The 15,451-nt window shown below is 43.4% G+C and overlaps 1 pseudogene; it reads left to right on the top strand.

The window, feature by feature from the left end:
• The first annotated feature begins 4,975 nt into the window (after positions 1–4,975).
• LOC138422407 (ankyrin repeat domain-containing protein 26-like) overlaps positions 4,976–15,451 on the top strand; it is a 78,543-nt pseudogene continuing 68,067 nt past the window's right edge.

Below are 15,451 nucleotides of genomic sequence, written 5' to 3'. Positions count from 1 at the left end.
TGCCATGATCTTTGTTTTCTGAATGTTGAGCTTTAAACCAACTTTTTCACTCTCCTCTTTCACTTTCAAGAAGAAGCTTTTTATTTCTTCTTCACTTTCTGCCATAAGGGTGGTGTCATCTGCGTATCTGAGGTGAGTGATATTTCTCCCTGCAATCTTGATTCCAGCTTGTGCTTAATCCAGCCCAGCGTTTCTCATGATGTACTCTGCATGTAAGTTAAATAAGCAGGGTGGCAATATACAGTCTTGACATATTCCTTTTTCTATTTGGAAGCAATCTGTTTTTCCATGTCCAGTTCTAGCTGTTTCTTGCTGACCCGCATACAGATTTCTCAAGAGGCAGGTCAGGTGGTCTGGTAGTCCCATCTTTTTCAGAATTTTCGCCAGATTATTGGGATACATGTAGTCAAAGGCTTTGGCATAGTCAATAAAGCAGAAATAAATGTTTTTATGTAACTCTCTTGCTTTTTCAATGATCCAGTGGATGTTGGCAATTTGGTCTCTGGTTCCTCTGCCTTTTCTAAATCCATCTTGAACATTTGGAAGTTCACGGTTGATATATTGCTGAAGCCTGGCTTGGAGAATTTTGATCATTACTAGCGTGTGAGATGAGTCCAATTGTGTGGCAGTTTGAACATGCTTTGTCATTGCCTTTCTTTGGGACTGGAATTAAAATGGACCTAACAACCTAGATGTTTTCACTTGCATGTGCTGAAAGAACTGGCTTTGCAGTTTCCAAAGAAAAAAAGTTTTATTTTAACCAATTTTCTCTGAAGTCCAAGGAATATCATGGCCATCCTGCATCAAAAAGTCATCTTTCCTTGATGTAGTCATAGTTTCATGCCTAAATTATAGACCAACTCGTGCTCAAATTGACTCTGATATCAGGGGCAGATCAACTGATCAAAAGCTTGGACTGTCTTTCTGGAGGGAAGTGAGACCTTGGTCCCATGAGAAGAATCTGAGGACTTAAGGGAATTTGCAGAAATGGGGAAAGCTTGGTCCATCCTACATGTACCATAATCTTAAATAATGTTTATTTTCTTTACCGAAGTAAGAAACAGGTGATAAATACAAACATAAGTCACTGAAAGGTAAAGAAAGTCATCTGTGATCGAAAGCTGCATTCTAAGGAAACTTTGTTCTCTTAACCTAGAAAGGAGACTAAATTCCAGTCTGGTACCAGCTTACCAGGTAACAAACAAACAAAATTGTTTACAGGTAAGCTTAGAAAAGTCTTTTCCACAGATAATTTGAAGTAGCAGTATTTTGGCAAAGGCATCAGTGTGAAACCATAGATGCAATGTTTCAAACCTGATTAGACAGAAATTGACAAAGTAGTCTGGTAACTTCTGTGACTTGAAACACATGAATATGATAATTAGAATTATAACTGACAGCATTTTACCAGAACATATCAGATTTTCATGGATGTCACATAATTTCTAGAATACCTATATTAGTAACTGAAGGAGTCTTTGGGCCCAGAAAAGAAAACAACAGTCTCAAAGGCCCTTGCTGAATCATCTAACTTCGGAGAAAACAAAACCAAACTTTAGGTCCTGTTGTGAGGCTCCAGGCCGGTTGTATCTATCTGGGACTTATCAGCCCCTGCCCAACTACAAATGCCATCTCTCTCCTTCTTTTCTGCCTCGGCTCAAACTATACCTTACAGTAACATCCACCATATAATATAACTTGGGAAGATTCATCACTCTTTCTGACAGCACTTCCCATGTAGTTTAACATGCCAAATGAACTCAGGTTGTTTAATATCTCTCTTGGGGAGGTCTCAGGGGTCCTCTGAAGCATCCCAAAGTTAGCTAGAAGTCAATTATTTAGGCAGGCTTGTTCATAGATATAAAAAGGGTTTATAACAGTCAGGAGGGCATCAGAGGGCAGACACACTGAAACCATACTCACAGAAATCTAGTCAATCTAATCACACTAGGACCACAGCCTTGTGTAACTCAGTGAAACTAAGCCATGTCCTGTGGGGCCACCCAAGACGGGCGGGTCATGGTGGAGAGGTCTGACAGAAAGTGATCCACTGGAGAAGGGAATGGCAAACCACTTCAGTATTCTTGCCTTGAGAACCCCATGAACAGTATGAAAAGGCAAAATGATAGGATACTGAAAGAGGAACTCCTCAGGTCAGTAGGTGCCCAATATACTACTGGAGATCAGTGGAGAAATAACTCCAGAAAGAATGAAGGGATGGAGCCAAAGCCAAAACAATACCCAGCTGTGGATGTGACTGGTGATAGAAGCAAGGTCCGATGCTGTAAAGAGCAATATTGCATAGGAACCTGGAATGTCAGGTCCATGAATCAAGGCAAATTGGAAGTAGTCAAACAGGAGATGGCAAGAGTGAAAGTCAACATTCTAGGAATCAGTGAACTAAAATGGACTGGAATGGGTGAATTTAACTCAGGTGACCATTATATCTACTACCGCAGGCAGGAATCCCTTAGAAGAAATGGAGTAGCCATCATGGTCAACAAAAGAGTCCAAAATGCAGTACTTGGATGCAATCTCAAAAACAACAAAATGATCTCTGTTCATTTCCAAGGCAAACCATTCAATATCACCATTCAATATCATCCAAGTCTATGCCCCAACCAGTAACGCTGAAGAAGCTGAAGTTGAATGGTAGCTGTATGAAGACCTACAAGACTTTTTAGAACTAACACCCCAAAGAGATGTCCTTTTCATTCTAGGGGACTGGAATGCAAAAGTAGGAAGTCAAGAAACACCTGGAGTAACAGGCAAATTTGGCTTCGGAATGCAGAATGAAGCAGGGCAAAGACTAATAGAGTTTTGCCAAGAGAAGGCACTGGTCATAGCAAACACCCTCTTCCAACAACACAAGAGAAGACTGTACACATGGACATCACCAGATGGTCAACACCGAAATCTGATTGGTTATATTCTTTGCAGCCAAAGATGGAGAAGTTCTATACAGTCAGCAAAAACAAGACCGGGAGCTGACTGTGGTTCAGATCATGAACTCCTTATTGCCAAATTCAGACTTAAATTGAAGAAAGTAGAAAAGACTCTGATGCTGGGAGGGATTGGGGGCAGGAGGAGAAGGGGACGACAGAGGATGAGATGGCTGGATGGCATCACTGACTCGATGGACGTGAGTTTGAATGAACTCCAGGAGTTGGTGATGGACAGGGAGGCCTGGTGTGCTGCGATTCATGGGGTCTCAAAGAGTCGGACATAACTGAGCGACTGAACTGAACTGAGGATCACATAAGTCACCATGAAACAACACTTCTCCACTTAGCCGAAGTTAACAAAAGATTTCAAAGGTAAAGCTAGAACAGATTGCTCAGGAGGTAAAGAAACTTAAAATCCATTAGCAAAGGCAGTCAACATCTCAAGAAAACGTGTAGTAGGTACAAAACCCTTTTCTGGGGGTCTACTTTCCATAAAACCTCTTTATCCCATTCTATATCCATTCCTTTGCTTCTCCCATCCTGAAACTGCCACCTGCAAGACAGAACTACTTCGTTTTCCTTCATAAAATGCAATTTCATTCCTCATACCTTCTTTAATAACAAGTCATACATTTCCCTTAAGCAACCAAGAACTGACTTTTATATTGGCATTCTATAGACTGGTGAACGTATGTATCAGTGATAATACAAAAGAAAAAAAAATTATTGCTTTCTTACACTGAACATGTCAGGATGGCACCAGACACTATTCATGGATAGTCAAAAATCTCTTTCGTTTCTGTGTAAGAGGGAGGTCCTTTCAAGTACTGAATGTTTCACAACCTTAATTTATTTGGAAATGACCTAGCTATTCAATACACTGTTGTCACTTAGTTTAGCACAACGATAGAAACCAAAATCTGGAGACACTATTGTAAGTTCAGTTCAGTTCAGCTGCTCAGTCGTGTCTGACTCTTTGTGACCCCAGGAACTGCAGGATGCCAGGCTTCCCTGTCCATCATCAACTCCAGGGGCTTGCTCAAACTCATGTCCATTGAGTCAGTGATGCCATCCAACCATCTTATCCTCTGTCATCCCCTTCTCCTCTGCCTTCAATTGAGACTATCATAGACAGATATTTTAGAGTATAATTATTGTTAATAATTTATCTAAAAGCTCATATCACATTTACATTTTTTACGAGTTTTTTGTTGTTGTTTTTAGTGGTACTTTCTTTGTTGATAAGCTTGTGACAGATATAAAAATATAACAATTTTTAACTTATAATAAACCTAGGCACTGTGAAAATTTTGTGCTTAATGTTCATGACTCTTAAACATGTCTATAGTAGACTAGGGGAAAAAAATACTAGATATTTAATATTGACTATTTCCCAGTTCACGTGAATCTGAAATTCGTTTAGGTCAATGTTTTCTTGTATTTCCAACTGTTTGATTTGTAAGGACTTCCTTTTCTTGAGACCAGTTAAATAAGAACTTAGAACTTGAGCAATATTATCAAAAAACAGAAGACTCACACTAAGACATACATAAATACAGACAGACAGACAAGAGATCTTCTAGTTTTCCGCCTGAGATTTAAAATATTTATTTGAGCCACTTTTTTTTTTGGGGGGGGGGGTGTGCGGAGGTGGGGGAGGGGAGGCGGGTGGCAGCAAGAATACTGGAGTGGGTTGCCAGTCCCTTCTCCAGGAGATTTTCCCGACCCAGGGATTGGACCCAGGTCTCCCGCACTGTAGGCAGATGCTTTACCATCTGAGCCACCAGGGAAGTTGTTGAATTCTGTGGCAAGGGTTAACTTGAAGGGTTGCCCTAGGCAGGCCTTTGTAACAAGCTAATTGTTTTTAATTGCATAAGCAAAAGAACCAGCTTTACCATTTCCAAGAAAAACAGAAGTTTCCTCGTAACCAATTTTGTCTGGTTCTATAGAATATCATGGCCATCCTAGGTCAGGTCATCTTTGCTTTCTGTAGTCATAGTTTTATCCCTGAATCATAGGCAGATGAGCTGATGAAAAGCTTGGATTGTCTCTGTGGGGTGGATTTGCTTGTCCTTGTGCTCCACCTGGCGGCAGTAGCGAGGCCCGTGGGGCTCTCCTGGAAGTGGGCGTGGGGGCGGGGCGCACCGGGAGCGCGTGGTGGTGGTGAGGGGGCGGGTGACGCACAGGGAGCGCGTCGGGCGCGGGACATCCCAGTTGTGCTCTCAGGGGTCACCATTGCGGCTGGGAACGCCCATTTCATGTGCTCCTGGGTCCCCATTGATCGGCATCCAGTGAGCGGAGTGGACGGGTGTGGACCACAGGTAAGGGAACTGGGACTAGGTGGAGCAGGGAACCACGTTTTCTGCCCTCTCTGTTGGCACAGTCTCAGAGCCCCCTAACCTGGCGGTCGCAGAAAGCCCTCGCCTTTGGGGTCAAGCCTTTTACCGCTTTACCCCTTTGCATAAAGCTCAGACCCGTGCGGTTTTCCCAAGCAGCCTAGTGCCTGCTGGAAGTCCAAGGGATTTATCCTGCCTGGTGATTTCACCTGCAGGGACTTCATAACTCTTACTCTGGCTGGCTGGTCCAGCCCTGCTTCTGGCACTTTGCAGCCCGGTGGGCCCTTGACCACCTGCTGGGATAGGAAAGGGAAGGGTACACGAATTGCACCCTAGAAACAGTAGGGTGCATGGATTTAAAAACCTGGTGGCCACCGAGGCAGAAAAGAAGGGTGGAGGGCACCTTGCTGCCCTTTCAAGGTGGAATTTGTGGCTGTCCTGCTGAGAGGGGGCCTTTCCATGGGGACCCTGTGCAATAAGTTTGGTGTTTTGGAACTGAATAATTAGAACGTGTAAAAATTTTAAATTATGTGGTGCTTTAATTAAAAAAAAAACAAGCTCCAAGTGTTTTTGCAAATTGAGGTCTAAAAATTGTAGGCCTGTTTTCCTTCCACTGTGACATTCTATGAAGAAATGTGCATATTTTTAAGGAAAGAGTCAGAAAAGTGAGGGAAACAGAAAACCCATAGGTGCCCCTGTAGTTTGACGAAGGCCTTAGGAGGTCACTTGTAAATGCTGCTGGCTGTCAGGAGGCAGTCTCTTCCTGTGGCTGATGGGCACAGAGCTCTGCAGGCTTGTTCTTTGCATGGATGTTCTTGTTTGTGAAAATCCAGCTCATATATTTACTGCCTCACCCCTAACCTCAGTCATTTATTCAAAGAACTTCTGTCCTTGCTTTTTTTTTTTTTTAACATTGAATTATTTTTGACTATGCTGGGTCTTTGTTGCTAGCTGTCTAGTTGTAGTGAGCAGAGGCTGCCCTCTAGTTGTCATACCATGGCTTCTCATTGCAGTGCTTTCTCTGGTTGCAGAACTTGGGCTCTGGAGCATGCAAGTACTTTGATAGTTGTACAAGGGCTTAGTTGCCCCTGGGCATGTGGAATCTTCTAGCACCAGGGAGGGAACCCGTGTTCCCTGCATTGGTAGGCAGATCCTTTACCACCGGACCACCAGGGACATTTCCTGTTCCCTTTCATTACAGAATGATATGTAAAACATACATGTAGGAGCTAAATATGCTCAGCTGACAATACTTGGAAATACATACATGTATTCGAGCTTACCTTTGAACATTTTCAGTTAAAGGTAATTTGTGATGATGTCTCCTTGGATCTTGTAACCTTTCCTTTTGTTTCTCCGTATCTTCCCATTCCAATGATAAGACACCTGGCTTCCACCGCTTGTCATGCATAGAAATCAGTGCTTGTCCCATGTGGTTACTGAAAAAACTGTCAGACTGTCTTCCAAAGGGGGCTGTGCATGCATTTCACCAGTATCTTGAGTATGTTTCTGTATAATAGTTTGCTATCAGTATACCCTCAGTGCCCAGGTGTATATTTCAATCTTTACCAATTATGAATGGGCTTGTTTGCTCTAGTGTTCTTTGACAATTTGAGTAGAGATTCTTTGTCAGATACGCATTTTTTAGGAAAACAATTGTATGTATTTTTGGCTGTGTTGGGTCTTTGTGTGTGGGCTTTTCCCTAGTTCAGGTGAGCGTGGGCCATAACTAGTGGTGTGTGGGCTTCTCACTGCAGCGGCTCCTCCTACTGCGGGGCACAGGCTCACGGGCTTCAGTGGCTGCAGTATGTGAGCTCGGCATTGTGGCTTCCAGGATCTAGAGTACAGGCTCGGCAGCTGTGGCTCACCGGCTCCATAGCATATGGGATCTAACCATAGCAGGGATCACACCTGCATGTCCAGCACTGGCAGGCGGATTCTTTACCATGGAGCCGCCAGGGACGCCCTCAGGCATATTTTTGATTCTAGTTTTCCACACATGTACCTGGTGAGAGAGGCCAGGATCAAGAGGCCTGGCTGCTGGGAGCCCTCAGCCACAGGTCTGGCTGTGCCATCCAAAGCTCTGGGGCCTTTGGTGAGCACTTCAGCTTCCCTGGGACTGTTTCCTCTCCTCAGAAATGCCCTGCTGTTGGACTGTAGCCCACCAAACTCCTCTGTCCCTGGGATTTCTCAGGCCAGAATACTTGAGGTGGTGCCATTTCCTTCTCTACAAGGTAGCATTTGGAAGATATTTTCTCCTGGATCATGGTTTTGATGAAGGAAGGGGGATCCCTTCCAGGGCTTGAGAGTGGCTTCTTGTCTGACACTTGGAAGTAAATTGTCCGAGGAGAGGAGTGCCGTCCAAGTGAGAGACTTTATTGGGAAGGGCTGCCGGGGCAGAGGGGAGGAGGGTGAGGGAAATGGAGAGAACTGCTCTGCCACATGGCTCACAGTCTCAGGTTTTCTGGCCATTGGGTTAGTTTCTGGTTTGTCTCTTGCCAGTCATTCTGAATTAGGATCTTTCCTGGGGGCACACACATCACTCAGCTGAGATGGATTCCAGCGAGGAGGATCCTGGGAAGTTGGTAGGACCTCTGCACTGCGGTCTCCCATCTCTTTTTGACCTCTCCAGAGTCCTGGTTGGTGGTAGCTTGTTAGTTCCTTGTTCCTTACCAGGACCTCCTGTTGTAAGATGACTCCTGCAAGTGCTTTCTCTTCTCTGTTGCCTGGCAAGGGTGGGTGGTCAGTGGTTCATTTCACAGTTTGTCTTTTGGTTCTCTCAAATAAGGTCCTTCACAGAGTAAATGTATAAAATTGTAAAAGTCAATGTTTTAAACAATTTATATTCATAATTTGGTAAGTTGGCTTTTTTGTTGTGTGTTAGAACTCATCACCAGACCAAAGGTCATGTAGATCTTTTATTGTTTTCTAAAGTTTTATAGTTTTTAGAGGACACTAATAGATGGAGAAATATACCATGTTCATGGATCAGAAGAATCAATATAGTAAAAATGAGTATACTACCCAAAGCAATTTACAAATTCAATGCAATCCCTATCAAGCTACCAGCAACATTTTTCACAGAACTAGAACAAATAATTTCAAGATTTGTATGGAAATACAAAAAACCTCGAATAGCCAAAGCAATCTTGAGAAAGAAGAATGGAACTGGAGGAATCAACTTGCCTGACTTCAGGCTCTACTACAAAGCCACAGTCATCAAGACAGTATGGTACTGGCACAAAGACAGACATATAGATCAATGGAACAAAATAGAAAGCCCAGAGATAAATCCACACACATATGGACACCTTATCTTTGACAAAGGAGGCAAGAATATACAATGGAGTAAAGACAATCTCTTTAACAAGTGGTGCTGGGAAAACTGGTCAACCACTTGTAAAAGAATGAAACTAGATCACTTTCTAACACCACACACAAAAATAAACTCAAAATGGATTAAAGATCTAAATGTAAGATCAGAAACTATAAAACTCCTAGAGGAGAACATAGGCAAAACACTCTCAGACATAAATCACAGCAGAATCCTCTATGATCCACCTCCCAGAATTCTGGAAATAAAAAGCAAAAATAAACAAATGGGATCTAATTAAAATTAAAAGCTTCTGCACAACAAAGGAAAATATAAGCAAGGTGAAAAGACAGCCTTCTGCATGGGAGAAAATAATAGCAAATGAAGCAACTGACAAACAACTAATCTCAAAAATATACAAGCAACTTATGCAGCTCAATTCCAGAAAAATAAACGACCCAATCAAAAAATGGGCCAAAGAACTAAATAGACATTTCTCCAAAGAAGACATACGGATGGCTAACAAACACATGAAAAGATGCTCAACTTCACTCATTATTAGAGAAATGCAAATCAAAACCACAATGAGATACCACTTCACACCAGTCAGAATGGCTGTGATCCAAAAATCTGCAAGCAATAAATGCTGGAGAGGGTGTGGAGAAAAGGGAACCCTCCTACACTGTTGGTGGGAATGCAAACTAGTACAGCCACTATGGAGAACAGTGTGGAGATTCCTTAAAAAATTGCAAATAGAACTACCTTATGACCCAGCAATCCCACTGCTGGGCATACACGCCGAGGAAACCAGAATTGAAAGAGACACTTGTACCCCAATGTTCATCACAGCACTGTTTATAATAGCCAGGACATGGAAACAACCTAGATGTCCATCAGCAGATGAATGGATCAGAAAGCTGTGGTACATATACACAATGGAGTATTACTCAGCCATAAAAAAGAATTCATTTGAATCAGTTCTGATGAGATGGATGAAACTGCAGCCGATTATACAGAGTGAAGTAAGCCAGAAAGAAAAACACCAATACAGTATACTAACACATATATGGAATTTAGGAAGATGGCAATGATGACCCTGTATGAAAGACAGGGAAAGAGACACAGATGTGTATAATGGACCTTTGGACTCAGAGGGAGAGGGAGAGGGTGGGATGATTTGGGAGAATGACATTCTAACATGTATACTATCATGTAAGAATTGAATCGCCAGTCTATGTCTGACGCAGGATACAGCATGCTTGGGGCTGGTGCATGGGGATGACCCAGAGAGATGTTATGGGGAGGGAGGTGGGAGGGGGGTTCATGTTTGGGAACGCATGTAAGAATTAAAGATATTAAAATTTAAAAAATAAAAAGCTAAAAAAAAAAGAACACTAAAAAAAATAAAGTTTTATAGTTTTTAAAATTGAGTTATGGTGTTAGTTGCAAAGTTTGTGTTTCTGTTCATTTAGTCTTTTTTTTTAAACAGTTATTTATTTTTAGTTGGTTGATCATTGCTTTACAATATTGCTTTGATTTGTCATACACCCACATGAATTAACCATAGGTGTACGTGTGTCCCCTCACTTTTTTCTTTTTATTTATTTTTATTATAAATTTATTTATTTTAATTGGAGGCTAATTACGTTACAATATTGTATTGATTTTGCCATACATCAACATGAATCTGCCACGGGTATACACGTGTTCCCCATCCTGAACCCCCCTCCCTCCTCCCTCCCTGTAGCATCCCTCTGGGTCATCCCAGTGCACCAGCCCCAAGCATCCTGTATCCTGCATCAAACCTGGACTGGTGATTCATTTCATATATGATATTATACATGTTTCAATGCCATTCTCCCAAATCATCCCACCCTCTCCCTCTCCCACAGAGTCCAGCAGACTGTTCTATACATCTGTGTCTCTTTTGCTGTCTTGCATACTGGGTTATTGTTACCATCTTTCTAAATTCCATATATATGTATTAGTTTATGGATTGGTGTTTTTCTTTCTGGCTTAATTCCCTCTGTATAATAGGCTCCAGTTTCATTCACCTCACTAGAACTGATTCAAATGTATTCTTTTTAATGGCTGAGTAATACTCCATTGTGTATATGTACCACAGCTTTCTTATCCATTCATCTGCTGATGGATATCTAGGTTGCTTCCAGGTCCTGGCTATTATAAACAGTGCTGCAATGAACATTGGGGTACACATGTCTCTTTCAATTCTGGTTTCCTCGGTGTGTATGCCCAGCAGTAGGATTGCCGGGTCATAAGGCAGTTCTATTTTCAGTTTTTTAAGGAATCTCCACACTGTTCTCCATAGTTTCAGTTCCCTGAGTCATACAGCAAATTCCCCCTGGTTGTCTATTTACAAATGTTGGTGTACATGCATCCATGCTGCTCTCTCCATTCATCTCACCCTCTCCCTCTTGTTCCCCACCCTTATCCACAAGTCTGTTCTCTATGTCTGCATCTCCATTGCTGCTATGTGAACAGATTCATCAGACCCATCCTTCTAGATTCCATGTTTTTCTCTTTCTGACTGACTTCCCTCTTTAATATGCTCTAGGTTCATCCCCTTCATTAGAATGGATTCAAATGTGTTCCTTTTTATGGCTGCATTCCATACAGGCTCTGATTTTTCCTTAGCCATGTTTTGAGGAGGGTCATGGAGCTATTCTGCTCCATTCATTTTGGGCCTCCAGTCTGAGTGCTCACAGCAGAGCTGCTTCTGGGTGAGCCCTCTGAGGTCTGTGAGCGCGGAGCTGCCCGCTCTTCTCTGGCGGGCCGCAGGGGGCGCCAAAACCCCCTCTGCCCCGCGGGCGCAGGACGCTTTGCCTTCAGACTGGGCTCGGTGACCAGCTGGCGGGAGCTTTGTCTCCTCAGGGCCGTCAGGGCTCAGGCTCCTGGATAACGGGGCTGCATCCAGGCTGAGAGAAGTGGGGTTGCCTCACTGCCCGCCAGCAGGGAGGCGCTGCAAGAGGGAAAAATGAGGACAAAGTCCTGTGTCCAGCTGAGCGCTGACTGGAGGTCCATCTCAGAGGACTGGGGGGGGGGGGGGGGGCTGGGGGGTGGGTGGTGGGGAAAGGGCTCCATGTGCAAGATCGCGTGTTTCCAGTTCGATTTCTGTTAGATGATCTAGAGGATGACCTTCACTGATGTTCTTCGGTGTAGGTGGCCAGTTTTCCTGTCACTGTTTCTTGAGAAGACTGCCCTTTCCTCTTTGCTCGTTACTGGTTTGATTTTCATGAACTGACCACGTACATGTGGATTCGTTCCTGGGCTCTCTATTCTTTCCTGGAGTCCATGTGTCTGTGTTCCTGCCAGTTCCTCACTGTGGTGGTTACTATAGCTCCATGATGTAGTTTGAAGTCGGAGAGGAAGATGCCTCCCGCTGTGTTCATCTTTGTCAGAGTCTTTCTGGCCGTTTAAGGTCCTGTTCAATATTCAGTTCAGTTCAGTTCAGTCGCTCAGTCGTGTGTGACTCTTTGCGACCCCATGAATCGCAGCACGCCAGGCCTCCCTATCCATCACCAACTCCTGGAGTTCACGCAAACTCACGTCCATCGAGTCAGTGATGCCATCCAACCATCTCATCCTCCGTTGTCCCCTTCTCCTCCTGCCCTCAATCCCTCCAAGCATCAGTCTTTTCCAATGAGTCAACTCTTCGTGTGAGGTGGCCAAAGTACTGGAGTTTCAGCTTTAGCATCATTCCTTCCAAAGAACACCCAAAGTTGATCTCCTTCAGAATGGACTGGTTGGATCTCCTTGCAGTCCAAGGGACTCTCAAGAGTCTTCTCCAACACCACAGTTCAAAAGCAGCAATTCTTTGGCTTTCAGCTTTCTTCAGAGTCCAACTCTCACATCCATACATGACCACAGGAAAAACCATAGCCTTGACTAGACGGACCTTAGTCGGCAAAGTAATGTCTCTGCTTTTGAATAAGCTATCTAGGTTGGTCATAACTTTCCTTCCAAGGAGTAAGACTCTTTTAATTTCATGGCTGTAGTCACCATCTGCAGTGATTTTGGAGCCCCCCAAAATAAAATCTGACACTGTTTCCACTGTTTCCCCATCTAATTCCCATGAAGTGATGGGACCAGATGCCATGATCTTTATTTTCTGAATGTTCAGCTTTAAGCCAAACTTTTCACTCTCCTCTTTAACAATTCTCATATATAATATAGAACAGTGTTTATTAATTTTATTTATTGTGTTGTAGATTATGTCCCTAGTACTTATTTATCTTACAGTTGGAGATTTGTACCTTTAAAAAGAAATGTATTCATAGATAAGGTTTATTCCATTGTTTACATAAAAATGAGTTGATGTAGAACAGGAAAAGGTTTTTCCAAAGGGTTAAAATGTATTGAACAACAGAACTTGGTCCTTCCATTTAGTTTGAATTCAGTTGGTTGACTACATCATTATTAATATCCACCCTCACTAATTATTTTCATCACACACAATATCAAAAGTCTTCTGGTGGCACTTCCTATTTCCCTGGAAGTCACTTAAACTGCTTTCAGTTACAAAAGAAGGACAAGGATTTTATCAGCTCACACTCTACTCCATTGGAGACAAAAATGTGGCCCTCAATTCTCTTTAAATTGTGGCTCTTGGAAAACAGTGTCCAAATGAAGAAATTAGCACTAACACACAAAGAACACAGTGCAATCTCTGTATAATAGTAACTTTGCTTCAATTTTTTTTCATTAAGAATCATTTTTATTATCTCTCCACAAGGAAGTTATAAAAATACCTGTAAAAACATTGAAAAGGCTCTTTAAAATCCTGGAATGAAGAATTCTGAAGTATAAATTATGATACATCTATGATTTGCAGATGAATCAAATCAAGTTTGCAAGTTGGAATTTCTGAATGACTTTGGTAGGAGTTTACCAGAGGAGGTAAAACATCAGACCTTAACAATTTTCTGTTTTCATCTCAGTTGAATTTTGGATCTGTTGACAGGCACAGTGCACACAGGAACTTGCTTCTGCCACTAATGATGAAGTCTATTTGAGGGAGAGATATTTGTATCCTGGATGCACCAGGCTCTTCCATGCAACTGACTGGAGTGCTCTTCCCTTATTTGTTCCATCATGTTTTAAATAGAAGTAAATATACATATGGTAAAACATTTAAATGGTACAAGAGGATTTAAAATAATCAGTAAATATCCTTTTCTCCTATAACCTAGAAAATCTGATGTTTTCCAAATCATCAAACAGTCATATGAATAATTTGCAAAGTAGAGTATCTTCATCTGAAAATTATTCTCAAGATTTCTGGAATACCTTGATTCTCTCATATTTTACCTCTGTTAGAGAGGAAAGCCATGCAGTCTTCTCCTTCTCAAAAAAACTAACTAGGAAACCAACTCACACACTCTACTCAGAGACAGCAAGTGCAGGCAACACCTTGTACCCGGTGGATCTGGTCCTAGCCATGGGCAGGGGCTCTGGTATCCACCAGAAACACGGGTGGGTGCCCGGAGCCCAGCTGTGCCCTTGAATGCCTCTGATTCTCAGGGCCAGCTGAGCACCCTTTGAGGAGAGCCTGACGCGGCGGGAGTGTAAGGAGAGGAGACAGGCATCCTCGAAGAGCCGAACTAGAAACGCTTCTGCGGCCTCTTGCAGGGCCAACAGGGCCTGGGTTTGCCAACTGAAGTCCACACCACGAGAGAATTTAACACGTATTTCTCTTGCTGGTGAAGGAGCGGGGATGGGGGGAGGAGTGGAGAGGAAAAGGAGACTCGAGAGAAGATAGACTCTCTCCGTGAGTCTCCCTGAATCTTCACCTTTGTTCTTTCCTAGTGTTTACTCTTGGGTCCTCACTGGTGGCTGATGTCAGCTCCAGGGAGCTTAGAGAAGGCGGACACAGCTCTCCTGGTCTCGGAGGTTGGAGAGGAGGAGAGAGTCTCTCGGGGCAGGGGAAGGGATGGGAGGCTGGATGGATGAGAGAGTTGCAGGTGGCAGAAGGGGGTCTTTCTTAGCAGCAGGTGCGTGCCCTTCTGGAGCGCTCGGATCGCCTGCAGGAGCGCGTGTCTCCGGCGAGCCCGTGGATGGGAGGACGTGCCTGGACACTGGCCGGCGGGCTGGCGGCGGGAGCTGGGCTCGCTGGGCACCCCTTGGTGTTTCGGGCTCGTGGCTCCGGTGGGCTTGTGGCGGGCGCGCAGAGGGTGTTTCGCCCTGGGGCTCCTTCTAAATCTGGGTCCGGCCGCAGAGGCCGGAAGGACGGGGTCTCCTGGGCCGGCTGCCTGAGCCGGCTGGGTGGTGCTCTGGAAGTTTGTACCCTTTGACCAGATTCTTCCAATTCTCCTCCCAACACCCCTCTGTGTACCTCCAGTTACGACAAATCCTATCTCTTTTTCTATGAACTTGTTTATTTTTGAAGTATAATTGACTACAGCACTCTGTTAGTTCCCCGGTGCACAGCATAGTGCTTTGACATTTCTATGCATTTCAAAATGATTGCAGTAAATCTAGTTACCATCTGTCACCATGAAAGGTATTACTTGATTACTGACTATATTCCCCTACATTATTATCGACTGTATTGTTGATTATATTCTTAGTGTTCCATATTGATGTTTTTCCCCATGTGTCTCTGAATTTTAGTGGTTGCTCTGGAGCTTATAGTATTCATATTTAGCTTTTCTCTGTCTGCTTGGAAATAAGATTGTGCCATGTCAAGGAGAACATAGAAGCCACACCACCACTTAGGGCTACATCTTTGTGCTTCAGACAGTGTTAGAAATTTTGCTTTCTGCTGTCATACATATGTACATCATATATACATACAAAATATTCTCGGGACTGCCCTGGTGGTCCAGTGGCTAGGCCTC

Source organism: Ovis canadensis, chromosome 17 (genome assembly GCF_042477335.2).
Source record: "Ovis canadensis isolate MfBH-ARS-UI-01 breed Bighorn chromosome 17, ARS-UI_OviCan_v2, whole genome shotgun sequence".
NCBI lineage: Eukaryota > Metazoa > Chordata > Mammalia > Artiodactyla > Bovidae > Ovis > Ovis canadensis.
The sequence above is the reverse complement of the archived record's forward strand: the minus strand, read 5'-3'. Positions and strand labels throughout refer to the sequence as shown.